Genomic DNA, 20671 nt, shown 5'->3' with positions numbered 1-20671 from the left:
TCCTAGTTTCCTCGCCTAACGGAAACAACTTCCTAGCGTCCACCCTTTCCAAGCCATGTATTATCTTGTAAGTTTCTATTAGATCTCCCCTTAATCTTCTAAACTCCAATGAATACAATCCCAGGATCCTCAGCCGTTCCTCATATATGTTAGACCTACCATTCCAGGGATCATCCGTGTGAATCTCCGCTGGACACGCTCCAGTGCCAGTATGTCCTTCCTGAGGTGTGGGGACCAAAACTGGACACAGTACTCCAAATGGGGCCTAACCAGAGCTTTATAAAGTCTCAGTAGCAGAACGGTGCTTTTATGTTCCAACCCTCTTGAGATAATTGACAACATTGCATTCGCTTTCTTAATCACGGACTCTACCTGCATGTTTACCTTTAGAGAATCCTCAACTAGCACTCTCAGATCCCTCTGTACTTTGGCTTTACGAATTTTCTCATCGTTTAGAAAGTAGTCCATGCTTCTATTCTTTTTCCCAAAGTGCAAGACCTCGCATTTGCTCACATTGAATTCCATCAACCATTTCCTGGACCACTCCTCCAAACTGTCTAGATCCTTCTGCAGCCTCCCCACTTCCTCAGTACTACCTGCCTGTCCACCTAACTTTGTATCATCGCTAGAATGCCCCCAGTCCCTTCATCCAGATCATTAATATATAATGTGAACAGCTGCGGCCCCAACACTGAACCCTGCAGGACACCGCTTGTCACCGGCTGCCATTCCGAAAAAGAACCTTTTATCCCAACTCTCTGCCTTCTGTCAGACAGCCAATCCTCAATCCATACTAGTAGCTCACCTCGAACACCATGGGCCCTCACCTTGCTCAGCAGCCTCCCGTGTGGCACCTTATCAAAGGCCTTTTGAAAGTCTAGGTGGACCACATCCACTGGGTTTCCCAAGTCTAATCTACTTGTCACCTCTTCAAAGAACTCCAACAGGTTTGTCAGGCACGACCTCCCCTTACTAAATCCATGTTGACTTGTTCTAATCCAACCCTGCTCTTCCAAGAATTTAGGTCCTAGCAAGGTAAATACCAACATGGACGTGTTGAGGTGAACAGCCCTCTCCCTGTGCTGCACACCACTACATCAATAGGAGCATGTTTGCCATCAGCCAAATTTCCACATCCAGCCTCTTGTTTGAGAACTACCAAGGCGGAATGGTAAAACCCACAACTCTCATTTTGGCTCTAAATGATGAAACAGTTTGTGATCGGAATGTTTCACTTGGAAAACAAATGTCAGTCCTCAGCTCTCTGCCCTGCCCTCCATCCCCACTGTCTAACCTGGGTGAAAACTAGCCACCGTATGGAAGAGACTAAAAGTGTCACCAAGACAACAAAGTCTGTGGCCATTCATGGGCTGACCGATTGAATGAATCCCTAACCTAGGAGTCAGTGATAATTTACTGCTGTTAACCCGAGGCAGTAAATTCCTCCAAGTTGATTGTGATCTTGAGCACACAAGAGAGAAATAGTGCAGGGATCCTCACAGTCAGTGGAACACAGGACAAGTCAAACACTGGACACAAGGAGCCAGGAGGGTATACAAGAGGTTAAAGTGAGCCACTTAATTGTTTCTGATAAATAACAAACGTGGAGAGCTCCACATTTGTAGTCTGAATAGTTAATTTAAACAAAAAAACTGAAAGAATTGTGCAGATGCTGGAAACCAGAAACAAAAACAGAAATTGCAAAATCACAGCAGTCCTGGCAACTTCTGTGGAGAGAAAGCAGAGTTAAATGTTTCGGATCCAATGACCCTTCCTCAGAACTGTTGTGAAGAAAAGGCACCAGACCAGAAACATTAATGCCAATTTCTTCCCACTGACACGACCAGACCTGCTGAGGTTTTCCACAATTTCCCATCGTTTCCATAGAATTGGACCGAGGAAACCTTATGGTTACTTAACAACAAAAGACCTAGGAACAGGAGAAGGCCATTCAGCCGCTCGACCCCTGCTCCATCATTCTATATGTTCATTGCTCATCACATCACGGCCGCAACACAACCTTCCTGCCCAACGCCTAAACCATTCACAACCCGTTACCAATTTAAAATCTGTCTATCTTCTTAAGTTTATTCAGTATCCGCCACAGTCCGGGATAGGGAATTGCACAGATTCACAACCTTTGCAAGAAAATGCAAGCCCATTCTCCCCCCCTGTTACTATGTGGGTTTCCTCTGGGCCCTTCAGTGTCCTGTCACAGTCCAACGACGTGCAGGTTAAAAATCACACAACACCAGGTTAGATGTGCAGGTTAGCTTGACTGACCATGGGAAATTGCCCATACTGTCCAGGGATGCGCAGGCGAGGTGCGTTAGCCATGGGAAATGTAGGATTACAGGATAGGGGAGGGGGGGGGGGGGGTGGGTCTGAGTGGGATGCTCTTCCGAGGGTTAGTGTGGACTCAACGAGCCGAATGACACTGTAGGGATTCTATGATTCTAACTGATTCTTCCTTTATTCTTTAGTTTTAAATTTGCCACTCCTTATCCTAAAACTATGATCTAGTCGATCTACTAGATTGCCCCACAAGGAGACACATCTTCTCTACGTCTAATTTGTCAACCCTCTTTGACGTTTTTTTAAAAAAAAACTTTCCCTATTTTTCTATTCAACCTGTTCAGAGATGTTATTACATACCTCTGGAACAGGTAGGACTTTACCCTGGTCTTCCCAGTCCAGAGAGTGTGGTGCTGGAAAAGCATAGCCAGTCTGGCACATCCGAGGTACAGGAGAATCGATGTTTCCGGCATAAACCTTTCATCAGGAAGCCTCCCAGTTCAGGACTAGGGACACTACCACTGTACTATTTTTGACACACTTACTTCAATGCTATAGTCAGCTCAAATCGCTCTGTTTAATCTTTACAGCAAATCATTAACAAATAAATTAATTCACAAGTTGACAGTGCCTTCAAGGGCACATATGCATTAAACTCTACCTTCTCCAGGACTGAACTCTGGACCTCTGGATAATGACACCGATTTGCTTCCTATTGTGCTCAAACATAGTCAGAGAAAATATAATAAAGTACACAGAAGATTACAGCACAGGAACAGGCCCTTGGGCCCTCCAAGCCTGCGACGATCCAGATCCTCTGTCTAAACCTGTTGCCTATTTTCTAAGGATCTGTATCCCACTGCTCCCTGCCCATTCACATATCTGTCTAGCTACATCTTAAATGACTCTAATGTGCCCACCTCTGCCACCTCCGCTGGCAACGCGTTCGAGGCACCCACCACCCTCTGCGTAAAGAACTTTCCACTTATATCTCCCTTAAACTGTTCCCCTCTCACCTTGAGCTCATGACCCCTAGTAATCAAGTCCCCCACTTTGGGGAAAAAGTTTCTTGCTATCCACGATGTCGATACCTCTCATCATTCTATAGACCTCAATCTCTGTACATCAATACTCCCCAGGGCTTTTCCATTTACCATATAGTTCATTCTTGAATTGGATCTTCCAAAATGCATCACCTCACATTTGTCCGGATTGAAATCCATCTGCCATTTCTCTGCCTAACTCTCCAACATATCTATATTCTGCTGCATTCTCTGATAGTCCCCTTCACTATCCGCTACTCCACCAATCTTAGTGTCATCTGCAAACTTGCTAATGAGACAACATACACCTTCCTTCAAATCATTTATGTATATCACAAGCAACAGTGGTCCCAGCACGAATCCCTGTGGAACACCACAGGTCTCAGGTCTCCATTTTGAGAAGCTCCCTTCTACTATTACCATCAGCTGTTTGCAATTACCCATTGAATAAGTGGGACCTCTGATATCGCATTCAGCTGCAAACTGCTGGGGCAAACAGAAGGGGGCAGCATTTGACTTTCATGTCTCCAGGTGAAGGTGGGGCTTCAGGACCATGATTCCTGCCTCTGATCACAATCTGCTGCCTCTGCTGGACATTGCCCAGCCAGGTCTCTATCCATCTGGCTAGTACACCCTGAACCCAATGCGACTTCATTTTCTCCATCAGCCTATTATGGGGAACCTTATCAAACGCCATACTGAAAGCTACCGCTGTGAAGCACATGCCCTGGAATAAGTCTCGAACCAGAGATCTTTGGGGACTGAGGTTGAGCCACTCAGCTTCAAGTCTATTGCCATCTGTGTCCAAAGCACTCAATAAATGCCATTCATCTGTACATACTTAACTTGGATAACACAATTAATATACCACTGACAAGACTCACTAAGTCTTCCCATTCTCACTATATTTAATGTTTACACATTTAACGTTTACATTGAAGAACTTCCAGAGGCTCCAGAGACTGCACAAGAAAAGGAGGAGGCCTTTCAGCCCATTTAATCCATTCTATAATCATATATATATATATATATATAAGGAAATAGAAGCTTTATCTATGCTACTTATTATTCTCCAAACAATAAGAATCAAAGAATCGTAGAATCCAAACTCCACACAGACAGCAGCCCGAGGCTAGAATTGAACCCGAATCCTTGGCACTGTGAGGCAGCAGTGCTAACCAATGAGCCACTGTGCCACCTCAGTGGAGACAGTTCGCACAACCATCTTAGTGGAGACAGTAGGGCTGCAGAGGGAAGCCTTAGCCCCTGTCCAATGTCCAGCAGAGGGCAGCAGATTGTGATCAAAGGCAGGAATCATGGTCCTGAAGCCCCACCTTCACCTGGAGACATGAAAGTCAAATGCTGCCCCCTTCTGTTTGCCCCAGCAGTTTGCAGCTGAATGCGATATCAGAGGTCCCACTTATTCAATGGGTAATTGCAAACAGCTGATGGTCACTACTCATTTGTGGGGCCATCACCTCACTTTGGGACACCATCTCCCACTAATAGCTTTGTCAAGATCTATTGCATGGGGAAATGTGTTCCATCATGGCACAGTGGCTCAGTGGTTAACACTGCTGCCTCACAGCACTGGGTCCCAGGTTTGATTCCAGCTTCGGGTGACTCTCTGTGTGGAGTTTGCACATTCTCCGCGTGTCTGCGTGGATTTCCTCTGGGTGCTCCGGTTTCCTCCCACAGTCACAAAGATGTGCAGGTTAGATGGATTGGCCATGCTAAAATGCCCGTAGTGTTAGGTGCATTAGTCGGAGGGAAATGGGTCTGGGTGGGTTACTCTTTAGAGGGTGGGTGTTGACTTGTTGGGCCGAAGGGCCTGTTTCCACATTGTAGGGAATCTAATCTAACCTAATCACCAGGCAATAACCCAGCAAATTCACAATTGGAACAATGTATTTACAGTCCAGTGTGATTGTGAGTTTTGCTCTGCACTCTGTCCTCTGAAAGTGTTGTGGTTTACACTGTCAGTGTAGACACTCAGTTGGGTGCAGCTGCAATGAAGTTGCACATTTGAATGCAAGGCCCCGGTTCTGGCAAGGAGCCACAGCATCAATTATACCTTTTAAAGAATGGAATAAAGCAGGACTGAGTCAATCAACTGTGAAGGTAATTGCTGAATTTACAGCTCAGACTTGACTACAATCCCAACATTGCTGCATTGGCATTAGATAGCATGTAGAATGATTATACATCAATTTTATAGATATAGCATTCTTTGAGTGTGCAATGATAGGAAGTGAATTTTAGCCTAACTATCCATGGTGTTCCCTTGTGTTACTAATAATGCTGAATCTAGCTCCTTAGTGCAACTCAGGAACATTACTCAGCTCTCTGCTAGTACTGGTAATCGGTTCCACATGCACTAAAAGTAGTTTATTCTGGTGCCTTTCATTTGTAACTATGGCATCTTACATATGTGGCAAAAAAGTTTTCAGAATTGCAAATGTTCCCTTTTTACCTAGATGAGAGGGGCAAGATTTAATGCGATTAAAATGCCTCAAGTTCTGGGACCAATCACAAGTACGCTCACCTCCCCATCACTGTAGTAGCAGCATTTATTCTACAGTGTTAATCTGCTGCCCAGTGCACAGAGATGTTCTGAAGTCAGATAGATGTCTGCCAGGTCTAGGTGTATTTAAACTTTGCCTGGCAGCAGTAACTAGGTTAGAATTCAATCAATGGGTTGCGACTGATAACATTTGCCCAGACTATCTTATGAACACTAATGAAGGTGTCAGATTGAATTTCCGTTTTGATTTCAACAGCAGTTGATCTATTGTGAACCATTCACAACAAATACATTTCACCATCACTTGCAAGAGCAGTTACTGAAGTAAAATGATATAAGGTGATGGCTAACACTGATTCCCCGATCTTCAGTTTGAACATGGCAATCAAATGAAACAAGGCATTGTGTGTTGAATCAAGAGTGTGTTGCTGGAAAAGCACAGCAGGTGAGGCAGCATCCGAGGAGCAGGAAAATCGACGTGTTGAGCAAAAGCCCTTCATCAGGAATGAGGCTGGGAGCGTCGGGGGTGGAGAGATAAATGGGAAGAGGGTGGGGCTGGGGGGGGGGAAAGATAGCTGAGTGTGCAATAAGTGGATGGAGGTGAGGGGAAAGGTGATACGTCGGAGGGGAGGGTGGAACAGATAGGTGGGAAGGAAGATGGACAGATGGGACGGGTCATGAGGACGGTGCTGAGCTGGAAGGTTGGAACTGGGGTAGGGTGGGAGGAGGGGAAATGAGGAAACTTGTGAAGTCCACATTGATGCCCTGGGGTTGAAGTGTTCCGAGGCGGAAGATGAGGCGGAGACCGCATCGGGAGCGCTGGATACAATAAATGATATTGGTGGATGTGCAGGTGAAACTTTGATGGATGTAGAAGGCTCCTTTAGGGCCTTGGATGGAGGTGAGGAAGGAGGTGTGGGTGCAGGTTTTGCAATTCCTGCGGTGGCAGGGGAAGGTACCAGGACGGGAGGGTGGGTTGTTGGGGGGGGGGGGTGGGGGGGGGGCGTGGACCTGACCAGGTATTCATGGAGGGAATGGTCTCTACGGAAAGCGGATACCGTCATAGAGATATACAGCCCAGAACAGACCTTTTGGTCCAAATTGTCCATGCTGACCAGATATCCTAAATGAATCATTTGCCACCACTTGGCCCATATCTCTCTAAATCCTCCCTATTCATATACTCCCCGGATGCCTTTTAAAATCCTGTAATTGCACCAGCCTCCACCACTTTATCTGGCAGCTTGTTCCATTCACACACTGCTCTCTGTGTGAAAAAGTTGCCCTTTTGGTCCCTTTTAAATCTTTCCCCTCTCACTTTAAACCTATGCCCTCTAGTTTTGGACTCCCCTACCCAGGCGAAAACACCTTGACCATTCACCCCTCATGATTTTATAAACCTCTATAAGGTCACCTCTCAGCCTCTGACGCTCCAGGGAACACAGCCCCAGCCTACACAGCCTTTCCCTGTATCTTGTCAGTGTACACGTTTTATTCATTCATGGGACATGGGCATTGTTCGTTGGGCCAGGATTTATTGCCCATCCCTAATTGCCCTGGAGAAGTGACAATGCGCTACCTTCTGGAATCACTAGACGTGCAAATATTAACACCCGTGCTGTCAGGAAGGAAGTTCCAGGATTCTGATCCCTGGACACTGAAGGAACGGTGATGTAGTCCAAGTGGAAACTAACTATTCTTTTGGAATAATATCACAGAGGGGAAGTACTGCTGTTAGAACCAGGAAGGGGGTCGATGATGGATTTTTTCCGATGGTGGGGGTGGGGAAACACATTGTAGAATACACTGCTTTACAAACTGCAACAATATAATCGTCTGTTATTGCCATCACTGTACAGTGTTAGGCAGTTAGTTTTACAGTAGAAGTTATTGTGGAAGGGTTACTGACCAACCATACAAAAACCGCAATGCCCATGGTACGGTAGTTTTTGCAGAGTTGCCATCATATACAGGGAGAGATCTTCTGGCACAGGAGGTAGTGCCTGTGCCTCTGGTCCACCAGCCCTGGGTCGGAGTCCCACTCCAGGGCTTGATGGCATTCGTAATGGAGCCAAACCGTCTGAAGGTCAATTCTTAAATCTTTCCAAACTACACCAATGGCAGATGGAGGTTGCAGGAAAGATTGCGAGTCAGACGTGTGGGGGAGAGAAAGTGAAGCCTCTCCTGTTATGATCCACAGCTTCAGGCTGAAACATGCATCTAAAAGTGTACATTGTCATGGCAACCCTGACTCCTTGTGGTGACCAGTTGGCACTGGGCAGCCAGTGGGGATCAGGTTGGTGTCAACAGCATGGGGTTTGATCCCGGATCTGGCTGGCACGGATTCAGAACCCGCCCAGGTTGGAGCTGCCTTCAGGCAGAGAATTTAGGAAGGTGGTGGTGATATGTGAATGCAGTTACTGCTTCAACACTGGTTTAAGCAGTGATTCATGTTGCCACTGAGTTATTGCGTAGTGAAACACAGGACTAGTGTTCAACCTGCGCATTCTCATCTCCCCAAAAGCCAGTCCCAATCTATTCCCTGCGTCCCCACTTGTATCATCGCTCTGCTCCATTAATGTATTTTCAATTCACAGTTTCCTCATGACAATGAGCAGCTCCTTCCAGACAGCAGTACCATCAAACGCTCCAAATAAAACCACAACAGCAGTGAGGAGAGACATGGGACTGCTGACTCGCATAATGGGTTTATTCCAAATGCATTCTTCTGGAATGTTCTGTGAAGAAAACAAATCCCTTCTGGAGTGATGCCTGCTCACTCTCAGAGCTGTACAGATCTGCCCAGAACATGACTGTGTTGGATTTTAAATAAAAGCACTGACATCATCTGTAAATCCTAACCATTAAGCTGTGGCTTGTGCCCATTCTCTGAGTCAAAGGCTGCTTGGTATAAAACGCTGAGGATGGCAGGGGTTAACAGCAGTACAGGCACTGCCAACACTGCTCGCTTCACACAGCGGCCTGTCAGAAAGCAAGCACCACCTCTCAGAAGATCTGACAGTATACCTTTTGTCAGCAACTGTATAAAGCAGACAATTAATGGCACTGCACAAATAGCTGCTAGCAACTTGAAGAACACACAAAAAAAAACAAAACCACAAAGTAGAAGCAACTGGAACAAGGCTGAGCTCACAGTGGATTTGTTTCCAGGATGGGATTTAGCCATCTGCACTTCCTCTGATACTCAGCACAGATTTCAAACAATTCTCATTCTCAGTTTCTCACTCCCGCACCTTCACAGGAAACCTCACCACAGTCCCCGATTGACTCTGAGCACAATGCCTCAGGGATACAAATTTTAACCCCCTAAAGCTCTGGGGATGCACTACTTTAGCATCACGTTCTAAGCGGCTTGGGTTATCAGTTGGGCAGGTTGCCCATTCAGAACAGATAGCTTATGTGCTGAGCTCCACATTAGTGGGTCTGAAATGAATAGCTGTGCTTCAGAGGGAAGCAGCTTCCCACTTGATCCTGGTGAAGCCCAGACTGTATCAATACCTAACTACACGTCACACATGGTCACCCTGTACACCTGTGAAGTCATTCACCTGTAATCTCCCTGTCTATCTGTTGTTGCTGTTCACCTCCTTTCTTCCTATTCAAATGTTGACATTCACCTACAGTCTTTCCTCCTGGTCTCAGTAGTGCGTTATCAATTTCAAAATAGAAAAAAGGACACAATTGTAGATTTCAATTTCCCAAATGTGGCAGCAAATACTCAGAATCCCATGATAAGAAAGAATTTGAATTCAGCCATTAGAAAGTTATCCAATCACAGAATTCTCATATTTGATTTTTAATAATCTTAATGACTGGATCAAAGTGGTTTCGGCGGGGGGTGTGCTGAGGGGTGGTGGGGGTGTTTGGTGGGGTGGGGTGTGCTGAAGGGTGGTGGCAGTGTTTGGTGGGGTGGGGTGTGCTGTGCTGAGGGGTGGTGGCAGTGTTTGGTGGAGCTGGGGGTGCTGTGGGCTGGTGGGGGTGTTTGGTGTGTGGGGGGTGCTGAGGGATGGCAGTGGTGTTTGGTGTGTGGGGGCTGCTGAGAGCTGGTGGGGGTGTTTGGTGGGGTGGGGTGTGCAGAGAGGCGGTGGTGGTGTTTGGTGGGGTAAGGCAAGTGCTGTGGGTGGTGGTAGTGTTTGGTAGGGTGGGGGTGTGGTGATGGTGTTTGGTGGGGTGGGGGGTGCTGAGGGGTGGTGGTGGTATTTGGTGGGGTGGGGGTGTGCTGTGAGGTGGGGGAGTGTGCTGAGGGGTGGTGGTGGTTGGTGGCGTGGGGGTGCTATTTGGTGGGGGGTGTGTTTGATGGGGTGGGGGTGCTGTTTGGTGGGGGTGTACTGAGGGGTGGTGGTGGTTGGTGGGGTGGGGGTGCTATTTGGTGGGGGCTGTGGTGAGGGGTGGTGGTGGTGTTTGATGGGGTGGGGGTGCTGTTTGGTGGGGGTGTACTGAGGGGTGGTGGTGGTTGGTGGGGTGGGGGTGCTATTTGGTGGGGGCTGTGGTGAGGGGTGGTGGTGGTGTTTGGTAGAAGACAGCAGCAAAACTGCAGTCCAATTAGCGATGCCAACACTTTCCCACCCAGAGCTGGGATTAGTGCATGTGAACGGGCCAAGTGCTCTTTCCAACAAGATGCATCTTATATAAACCTGGGCGACACAGGGACAAGTGTGGAGGGAAGAATTGCACATCTCATCACAACCATCACCCAACCAGTGAAAACGGTTGCTGACTCAATGCCAATGGTAGGATAAGATAATAAATACTGGGACAAGCGTATAGCACCAGCCAACCCATTACTCCCTATCTAATGTTCAGTATCCCTTTCCACTGATGCAACCTCAAAAGTGCATTCTTAATGTAGAGGGGGAGGGGGAAAGAGAGAGAGGGAAAGAGAGAGAGGGAGAGAGAGAGAGAGAGAGAGAGATCGGGAGTGAGACTGTGAGGGAGCAGAGAGAGAGTGTGTATGTGTGGGAGAGAGAGAGTGTGTATGACAGAGAGAGAGAGAGAGAGTTTGCAGGAGAGAGAGAGAGAGTGTGTCGCAGAGAGAGAGTGCGAATGAGAGAATGTGTATGTGTGGGGAGAGAGAGAGAGATTGTGCATGTAGGAGAGAGAATAAGTGTGTGAGAGTGAGTGCAAGTGTGTCGGTGAGTGAAGAGATAGTGTAGTGCCCAGAGCAGCTCGTAATTAATACATCTGGGTTATAAAGCTATTGTCAATAACAGCACCAGGAAACCATCATTAAATTGTCATTAAAACCAATCTGGTTCACATTCTGGAGGGAGATGTGCCACCTTTGCCTGGTCTGGCCCATATTCAACTCCAACCTGCTGCAATGTGGTTGACTCTTAACTGGTCTCTGAAATTGTCAAGCAAGCCATTCAGGGTAATCAGGATGGGTAATAAATACTGGGGCATCCATAAAAGAATAAAGAACAGAGGAGAGTGGGGTGTGGGAGAAGATTGCAAAGATTAGAGAATAAGATAGTCTGAAGAGATATAACTATGTTTATGTTGCTGGTTAAGAATCAAGTCTTTGCTGCATTTGACTTCTTGTACCTGCAGTCTATGTAAGTGATAATTAGGGGATTGATTGACATATTCATCATGGACACTCAGTGTACAATAACAACCTTTCTCAATAGTGAGTATTGGTCTTTTTACTGATGGGTTTCTGTGTAAACTGGATTCTAAAACCCTGGATTAACAACCTGCGACAGTAATGAATGTGATAACAGAGGGGCTGAGCAACAAATTGCACAAACAGGAAATGTATCTTCTCTTCGAAGGGTCTGGCCAACAGTGGGACATCGAGTGACACACAAAAACTGCTGGCTTGGATCTGAGCCAGACTATACTGTCTGTTTGGCAGCAATCTGCTCCACAATACAATAGTAAATAACAGCACATTGTCTCCAGTCACCCGTGGAAGGAAACAGGTCAGAAAATCCAACAATGACAGAGACAAGATCTGGCAAATAAACAGGCAGACAGACAGACAAATGGACAGAAGGAAAGGCGTGCAGAAACTGAAGTATTTTCTGTCTGGGCCTCTCGCTATTCAAACATCAGGAATAGTTTTCAATTCCTAAACTGGAACACAGATTGAGGAGGTAAAAACAATGACTGCAGATGCTGGAAACCAGATTCTGGATTAGTGGTGCTGGAAGAGCACAGCAGGTCAGGCAGCATCCGAGGAGCAGTAAAATCGACGTTATGACAAATTATAATCCAATTCCTTCTTGAATGACTCAATGACCCAGTTTCCACCACACTCTCAGGTGGAACATTCTGGATCCTAACTACTCACGGAGTAAAAAACTTCCTCTAAACATCACCACTGACTCTTTTGTCAATTAACCCGAACGCGAGCCTTCTCATTCTCAAACCTCCTCCGAGTGGAAAGAGTTTCTCATCACCTACTTAGCCCAGACCCTTTATGATTTTGAACAGCGCTATAAAGCCTCCTCTCAACCTTCCTTTTTCCAAAGGAAATTGCCCCAACTTACTGTCATAGAGGTCCACACCATGGAAACAGGACCTTCCGCCCAATATGCTTTGCCACCCAGTTTTCACAATTAAACTAGTCCCATTTGCCTGCGTTTGCTCCATATCCTTCCATACCTATCCCATCCATGTACCTGTCCAAATGTTTCTTAAATGATGAAATTGTACACACTCCCCCACTAGCTCTGGCAGCCCATTCCAGGCACTCCCCACCCTGTGTGTGAAAGAATTGTCTGTCTGGACCTTCTCCCCTCTCACCTTAAACCTATGCCCTCTAGTTTTAGACTCCCCTACCCTGGGGAAAAGCTGTCAGCTTTCTACCTTATCCACACCTCTCATGATTTTATATACCCCCATAACATTACCCCTCAGTCTCCTACATGCCAGGGAAAAAAGTCACAGCCTATCCAATCTCTACTTATAACTCAAACCTTCCAGCTCAGGTAGCATCCCAGTAAATCTTTTCTGCACTCTTTCTAGTTTAATAATATCCTTTCTGTAGCAGGGCAACCAGAACTGCACGCAGTAGCCCAAATGTAGTCTCACCAATGTCTTGTACAGCTGCAGCAAGATGTCCCAACTCCTATACTCAATGCTCTGACTGATGAAAGGCTTCTTCACCACCCTGTCTACCTCTGACTCCATTTTCAAGGTCTAACCTTACTGAAAAACCTCCAATACGGTACCTTGTCAAAGGCCCTGCTAAAGTCCAGGTAGACAACATCTACCAGACTGACCTCATCTACTGTCTTGGTCACCCCCCCTTCAAAAAACTCAAATTCGTGAGACGTGAGGGATGAAATGACCTACTGTTGTCGCAGTGTGGGCTGATCTCAAAACTGGCTAATCTCCACAAAAATCAACGTCTTCAATCTTTCTTCACAACTAAAGTTCCTCATCCTAGACCCACTCATGACATTTTTCTGCACTCTATTTAAGGACAATGTAAAAAACAATGGAAGAAATGGAACAGTACGGTCATTTTCTGAACAAACCAGGTTTTTAATCAAGGAATGAGGTCAATAGCTTGCTGTGGGCTGTAACAGCACCTGCTATTCATAGGAAGATTAAATCACTTTGGACAAAGCAGCAAAGCAAAGCTTTTAAGGAGATAAAGATGTATCTTATTGCCTTAATTACTGGAAAACCAGGCTTCAAACTAAGATTAGATTATGCTAATAGTTGTCCAGCAACCCTTTCTGGACTTTGACTTTTGCTTTAAGCACCTCAAAAGCCGCAAAACTACATTTCCACAATGTTGGGGTGCAGCAATGAATTGCAATGACTGGATCGCTCCAATGCCAAATGCCAACTGTTTAACATATTTTTAGAATTTTCATCACAAGCAAGTGGTGTGCCAGACAATGAAGGAGAACCTAATCATCTTCCCTTGGAAGTTCAAAAGTAATGCACCATTCCTGAATTTCCAATCACCAACATTCTGAACTGAACCAGACTCACAGTGGCTGCAAGAGCAGGTTAGAGGCTGGGAATACTGCAGCAATTAACACACTGGGGAGGTGATGGCCTAGTGGTGTTATCGCTCGACTATTAATCTAAAAATCCAGGTGACGCTCTGCAGAGCTGGGTTCGAGTCCCACCACAGCAGATGGTGGGATTTGAATTCCAAGAAAATCTGGAAGTAAGAGTCAGGAAATTGCAGTGTATTGCTACAAAAAAAAATCTGGCTCATTAATGTCCTTTAGTGAAGGAAACTGCCGTTCTTACCCTGGCCTCGAATGCAGACCCACAGCACTGTGGTTGACTCTGAACAGCCCTCTGGGCAATTCGGGATGGGGCTAACCAGTGACACCCTCATCCTGTGAATGAATAAAAAACCTCACTGTTGATAACAAGCTGGTCTGGTCACACAGCAATTACATCCCTCTCCAATATGTTTATTGGTTAATTTATAAAATTTGGCATAATTATTAAATTGGCTCCAGGGGCTACATTTGTTTATAAAGAGTCAAACTATGAATCTTCAGTTCAACATTTTTAGAGTTAGCAACCAGTAGCTTCCCATTACGGATTCGTAAACTAACGGGTAAGGATTCACCTCATTGCCCTGTTGCTCACTAATTAACACAAACTAAAAGTGACTAATGAGGAGTGGGGAGGGCTGGTTTGGGCTGTGTGGCTGTATCCTGGCAACACAGGGGTCAAGTGTCTCGGACAGGAAACATCAGAAATGACGAGTTCAAAAGGTGGAGGAATAAAATATTACCCAACAGAGATAGCACCTGTTACCGTTTTAACTGATTCAGTACTCAAAGAGATAAAATGACAATATCTACACCATCATGAAATCCAACTTTACACTGCACAGAAAGACAGGGACACAAAGGACACAGAGAGCATCTACAGATGATCTCTGTGTCCGACAGTAAGGGATCTAACAGCGGTCCCTGACAGAGGGGCCTCCTTACAGCGCACCTTGCCACAGGGGCGCACCCACAGCCAGTCCCAGACACCGGGGGGGGGGGGGCACCCACAGCCAGCCCCAGACACGGGAGGGGGGGTGGGGGGGAGCACCCACAGCCAGCCCCAGGAGGGGGGGGGGGGGGGAGCACCCACAGCCAGCCCCAAACACGGGGGGGCGGGGGGGCAGCCACAGCCAGCCCAGACTTGGGGGGCGGGAGGGGCACCCACAGCTGACCCCTGCCACTGGAGGGACACCCACAGCCGGTCCCAGACACGGGGGGGTGGGGGGTGGGGGTTGGGGGGGGGGGGGGGGGCACCCACAGCTGACCCCTGCCACTGGGATGGGGGGGGGGGGGATGGCACCACAGCCGGTCCCAGACACGGGGGGGGGGGGGGGAACCAAAGCCAGTCCCAGACACGGGGAGGGCACCCACAGCCAGCCCCAGACACGGAGGGGAGGGCACCCACAGCCAGCCCCAGACACGGGGGGGGCAGCCACAGCCAGCCCCAGACACGGAGGGTGGGGGGCACCCACAGCCAGCCCCAGACACGGGGGGGGCAGCCACAGCCAGCCCCAGACACGGAGGGTGGGCAGCCACAGCCAGCCCCAGACACGGAGGGTGGGGGGCACCCACAGCCAGTCCCAGACATGGCGGAGGGGTCACCCACAGCCAGTCCCTGACATGGGGTGGGGGGGGGGGGGGGGGGGGTCACCACAGCCAGTCCCAGACATGGCGGAGGGGGCACCCACAGCCAGTCCCTGACATGGGGTGGGGGGGGGGGGGGGACACCTACAGCCAGTCACAGACATGGCGGAGGGGGCACCCACAGCCAGTCCCTGACATGGGGTGGGGGGGGGGCACCCACAGCCAGTCACAGACATGGGGGGGCGGCACCCACAGCCAGTCACAGACATGGGGAGGTGGCACCCACAGCCAGTCAGTCAGTCTCCCCCTAACCTTTGGATTTCTCGCTGGCACCAATACCCACGAGATCACTTTCAGTTCCTCTGCACCACCCCTGAGCACAGTCTCCAATTCCCACGATCAGCACCCGAACGTGATGGAAGTAAGTAATTACTGCCGGTTGGTTGGGAACCACAGCCTACCCCAGCAGTCTGCTTGCAGGAAACCAGCTCTCTGCTGTGGTCAGAGAGGTTTCCCCCTGCGTATCTACAGGGCGTGTGGTGAGGATCACAGACAGCGATGTTCACTCAGCCTTAGTGATGTCTTATCAGGCCCTGTCTGCACTTTTCGCTGTTTCATCAAGCGATTTAAAAAGCAAACTCATTTCCTCACTCAAACTATTTGTGTTTTTTAAAATGATTGTGACTCAGGAAGTGAAAGTCTAATTGTGGCTGGGAAAGCAAGGAGATAGGAGTCAAGCTGACCTTCAAACTCCAGCATAGGATTTCCTCTTTCCATTTGATCTGCATAAAATTCAAGGCCTTGCCATTATGTTTTTAATCAGGTTCCAGTGGAGAAGTAGTAAACAAGTTAACCATCTTCCTTCACCCACACAGTTAATGGAGGGAATCCAACTTTTAAATCAAAAACACATGCTCCATTGATTCAACCCCAACATCTTGATTCCAATCAGAGCGAGGGATCCAGTGACTGGTGCATCAGCCAATCACAGACATGCCCACTTGCTCAGCACCAGTCAAATCACAGAGATGGAGCCAATGACTGGTGCATCAGCCAATTACAGGTATGTCCAGTTGCCCAGGCACCAGCCAATCACAGAAAGGGGGAGCCAATGACTGGCATATAAACCACAGACATGCCCAGTGACGCAATCACAAACAGGACCTGTGAACCAGCCAATAACAATAGAGCAGGATCCAGTAGCCTGACCACTAGCCAATAACAGAGGCCCAGTGGCCTATGCAGCAACCAATGGCAGAGGGGCCCAGTATCCTATGCACCATCCAGTCCCTACTCAAAGTCACTGAAAATAAACAGTGACTGAGTTACATGCACACACAGCATGAATACCAAGTCTGCAAGCTCACTTCTTGAGTAACTGGTCCTATTTATTTTTTTCTTATTATTTATTGATTTGGACGAGAAGAGAGAAACACACACTGAAAGAATGAGAGTAGAAATGGGTACAACTAGCCAGCAGAATGCCACAAGGTCAGTGGAGATCACATTACTCCTCCACAACACTGTGAGCTGACAGGAATAACGAGCTCAGATCAGCTAATTCAGATCTAAACAGTAGCTGAATGTCAGACATTCCTGATCAGTTTCACAATGCATCGAATGCATCAGGTAAACCAATCCCAAGATACTCTGAACTGACTAACTAGGAGTGCTCAGCAAACGGGATTGGAAAAAGCAATCTATCTAGAGACTCATTAGCAGACTTGTGATACAGTGGTACTGTCCCTAACGTCTGGAAGGTTGGGTTTAGAGGGGTGTCAAAACATACCTGAACAGGTTGGTTAGAATCTCTCCAAGTGTGTTTGCGCAAGGCCAGCTTCACAAATGTTGACCTGTAACACAGTGGCAACAGGGCAACACTGGTCCATTTTCTTTCACAGGGACAAGGAGCCAATGATTTATTCAGCATTATATCAAATCACAGCAGCTCCAGCACAGAAAATGGGCATTTGGGGTCAAACTGGCATTTATGCTCCACATTAGCTTTCTCTCATACAATCCCTGCAGAATAACCCTCTGTTCACATTCCTTCCTCCGACATTGTGTAGGTCGACTAAATGCATTATTTGCCTTAATGAAGTCATGAAGCTGAACCATTTTGTCTTGCACTCATCGACGTTGAAGTGCATGCCAATCAACTTTGTTGGACGAGGTTGGCCACTGCTCCATCTCACAATTCTGACATCATCTGGGTGAAGCTTTTCTGGGTCTTCAGCAATGCCCCAATCTGTTCAGGGTCCCACAGCTCCAAGTATGGTATAATCACAGTGCAACATACGTTTCACTTTACGTGTGTGTGTGTGTGTGTGTGTGTGTGTGTGTGTGTGTGTGTGTGTTTCTCAATCTTATTTCTCTAGGAATGAACACGAGAGCATGTTGCAAGTTGTAGATGAGACCCATAATTGTACTTTATTTTAAGAGATCACTTTTTTTTTAAGAATATAGACTGAAAATCAGGGAAAGGATGACGCTTTAAACAAGGAGAGATAACACAAAGAAATTATTTGTAGTTTCACATGTTTTCCCAAAGCTAACTTGTGCTGATAAAGAAAGGCCACACCTGGGGAACAGCTAAATGGGGTGGTCAGGACAATTTTACCCACATCGGCCTTTTGATTTGACTTTTGAATTGGCATCAGTTGTCGTGGGTTTAGGAGAACTCAGCATGGCAACAAGCTTCTGATTGGTCAGCTTGCCATTCAATATAGGCTAAGGGGAGTGAATCGGATAGAGAGGAACAAAGGGACCGCAGAAGTGCACTGCATCGTATTCTTCTTGCTTTTCTACGTAAATTTGGTACGCGCAAGTTTCTGTTGAAGGATCAGGGAAAAAAAAACACTACATTCGGAGATGCTGAAAGAAGTAATTCTAAAACTCAAAGTAACAAGACAAAGGACCCCAATCCAACCCCAAGTCCAACAAAGCAACTGGTGAGCTTCAGACAAAGAGGGTAATGTTTAAGCTCACATAAATTAGAAATCCTGTTCCTTTACTGTTCTTGTTAAAAATCAGAATGGTACAACAAATACTACGGTCTTTTTATTGTTTTGAAGGAACCTGCTTGTATCTTGGTAGCAGTCAGTCAGAGGTAAATTAGGTTGTGTATTAATTTCATTAAACCTCTACATATATTGTGACTTGGGGAATAAAGGGTCTCGATTTCAGTGAATGGGATATGACAGCATGCATGGATTTCATTGCTCCTCTGCCCACATACAGAGTTAGCAGCTTGTCTCTTCCACCAAAACACAAGTCACCACACATTGACCCATCCGTTTGGCACTTACACACCCATTCTGAAAGGTATTGCTTACTTTGCTACAATAATCCTCGAATAACTCTATCATATGCTCAAACCTATTAACTGTGGTGCAATCATTATTAATTATTTGCCAACTTTGTGTAAATACCAAGGCAACTTTGCATTTTAATAAAACTTTTTCCGTCATCAATGGGGCACTGAGGCGTTGATTTCCGCAAGGTCAGATTACCTTTGACCCAGATCTGCACTTTGTACTTGCTGGCTACTTATCAGACCACCAGAGATGTGCAACATGAAAAATAATGCTTTTTTTTAAATTCAAGCATCAACTTTCTATTGGGAGAGAAATACTCTGACAGCCAGGCAAAGCCTCAATGAGGATCCCTCCCGCTGTGCTGTACTAACATTCCCGGTGAATTGAAAATATGTTACTGCTCAGTTTTCTCTTTCACAGGAACTGACAGCATTTCCTGTTTCTCTGCAAAACCTTGAGTCAGGCTTCCCAGCCTTGCTACACATCCTTGGCTGCAATTTCCCTCCCCAGTTTGCGGAACTGTTTTCGATATATATAAAAATCAGATGAGGCCAGTCTCAGGAAATGTTCAGTTTCCAGCCAACATCAAGTTTACTGTCTCACTGTGTTGGGTTGCACTGTGTCCAGCACAATACACAGTAGGACCTTCAGCAATACTTGCCATTATGGACATGCTGGGTCTCTGTTTGCTAACCCAGCCCCCCGTTCACAGATTTGGAATCTCTCTGTGAATCGCTCCCACCTTAACACAACTCACTCAGGCCAGACTAATCCTTCAAAGATTTCTGTCCCCCCTCTAATTCTGGATTGTACATCAGTCAGTTCCTTTGCTTCATCACTGGCAATATCTCCAGCTCTCCAAAATTAAAAATCACACAACACCAGATTATAGTCCAACAGGTTTAATTAGAAGCACTAGCTTTCAGAGCGCCGCTCCTTCAACTATTCCACAACCACCTGATGAAGGGGCAGTGCTCTAAAAGCTAGTGCTTCCAATTAAACCTGTTGGTACTATAAAATGATGTTGTGTGATTTTTAACATTGTATACCTCAGACCAACACTGGCATCTCCAAATCCAGCTCTCCACACCTTGGATCTCTGCCATGTCCTCCCTGAACCTCTTTTATGGTCTTCTCTCCATTTGGAAACTCATTGAAGACCAGCTGCTCCTAAACCTCCACCCGTGATCATTGCCTGCGGCTCAGCTTATAGTTTGATCTGATGATGCAGCTTGCATCGGACATAAACAACAGGTTGGAGAGCGCACAGTGAGGACTGGAGAAAATCAGAAGCATGTATTGGCGCTTCCATTTGATCTCCCAGCATTCCAAGCTTCGGTACGGCCTGGAGCAGAAGTTAATCCAATCCAGGGTGAGAACCCAGTAAAGTGATCAATAAATAAAAACAGAAAATGCTGAAGAAATACTGTAGGTGCTGGCGATTTGAGGGGAAAATAGGGCAGCACAACAGGTCTGGCAGCATCTGTGAAGAAAGAAACAGTTAACATTTGGAGTCTAATATGACTCTTCTTTCCAACTCAGCGCCTTTACAGAAGTGTCACGTTGGATTTGAAATGTTCATTTTAGTTTCTCTCTCCACAATGCTGCCAGACCTGCTGAGTTCCTCCAGTACTTTGTTTTTGATTTAGATCTCCAGCACTTTTCTAAAATAAATAGTGTTACAGTACAGGTCGTGCTCTATTTTGAAGTGTGCAAGGTCAGTCAGACAATGACGTTTCATTCGTCAGTTTTCCTACTGGCACATGTTGTCCAGTGCCTGAGCATCAAAGGACCTGGGAGAGAAACTTACCAGGATATCATCATCTGTGTATTATAGCATCAATACACAAGTTCCCTCAATAGTCAGAATACCCCCATCTACTGAGCAGGACTGTCCTCGATGCAACT

General features: G+C 46.7%; 1 protein-coding gene across 2 annotated transcripts in view; it reads right to left on the bottom strand.

Annotated features, from left to right (window-relative positions):
- LOC122563308 (DENN domain-containing protein 2C-like) overlaps positions 1-20671 on the bottom strand; it is a 124204-nt gene that overhangs the window by 76150 nt on the left and 27383 nt on the right. The gene's annotated exons all lie outside the window — the stretch shown is intronic.

The sequence above is a fragment of the Chiloscyllium plagiosum genome, unplaced genomic scaffold, assembly GCF_037043375.1.
Source record: "Chiloscyllium plagiosum isolate Xiang-an unplaced genomic scaffold, Cpla_swu_hap1 HiC_scaffold_26, whole genome shotgun sequence".
Classification (NCBI taxonomy): domain Eukaryota; kingdom Metazoa; phylum Chordata; class Chondrichthyes; order Orectolobiformes; family Hemiscylliidae; genus Chiloscyllium; species Chiloscyllium plagiosum.
This window is presented reverse-complemented; position numbering and strand designations above follow the sequence as displayed.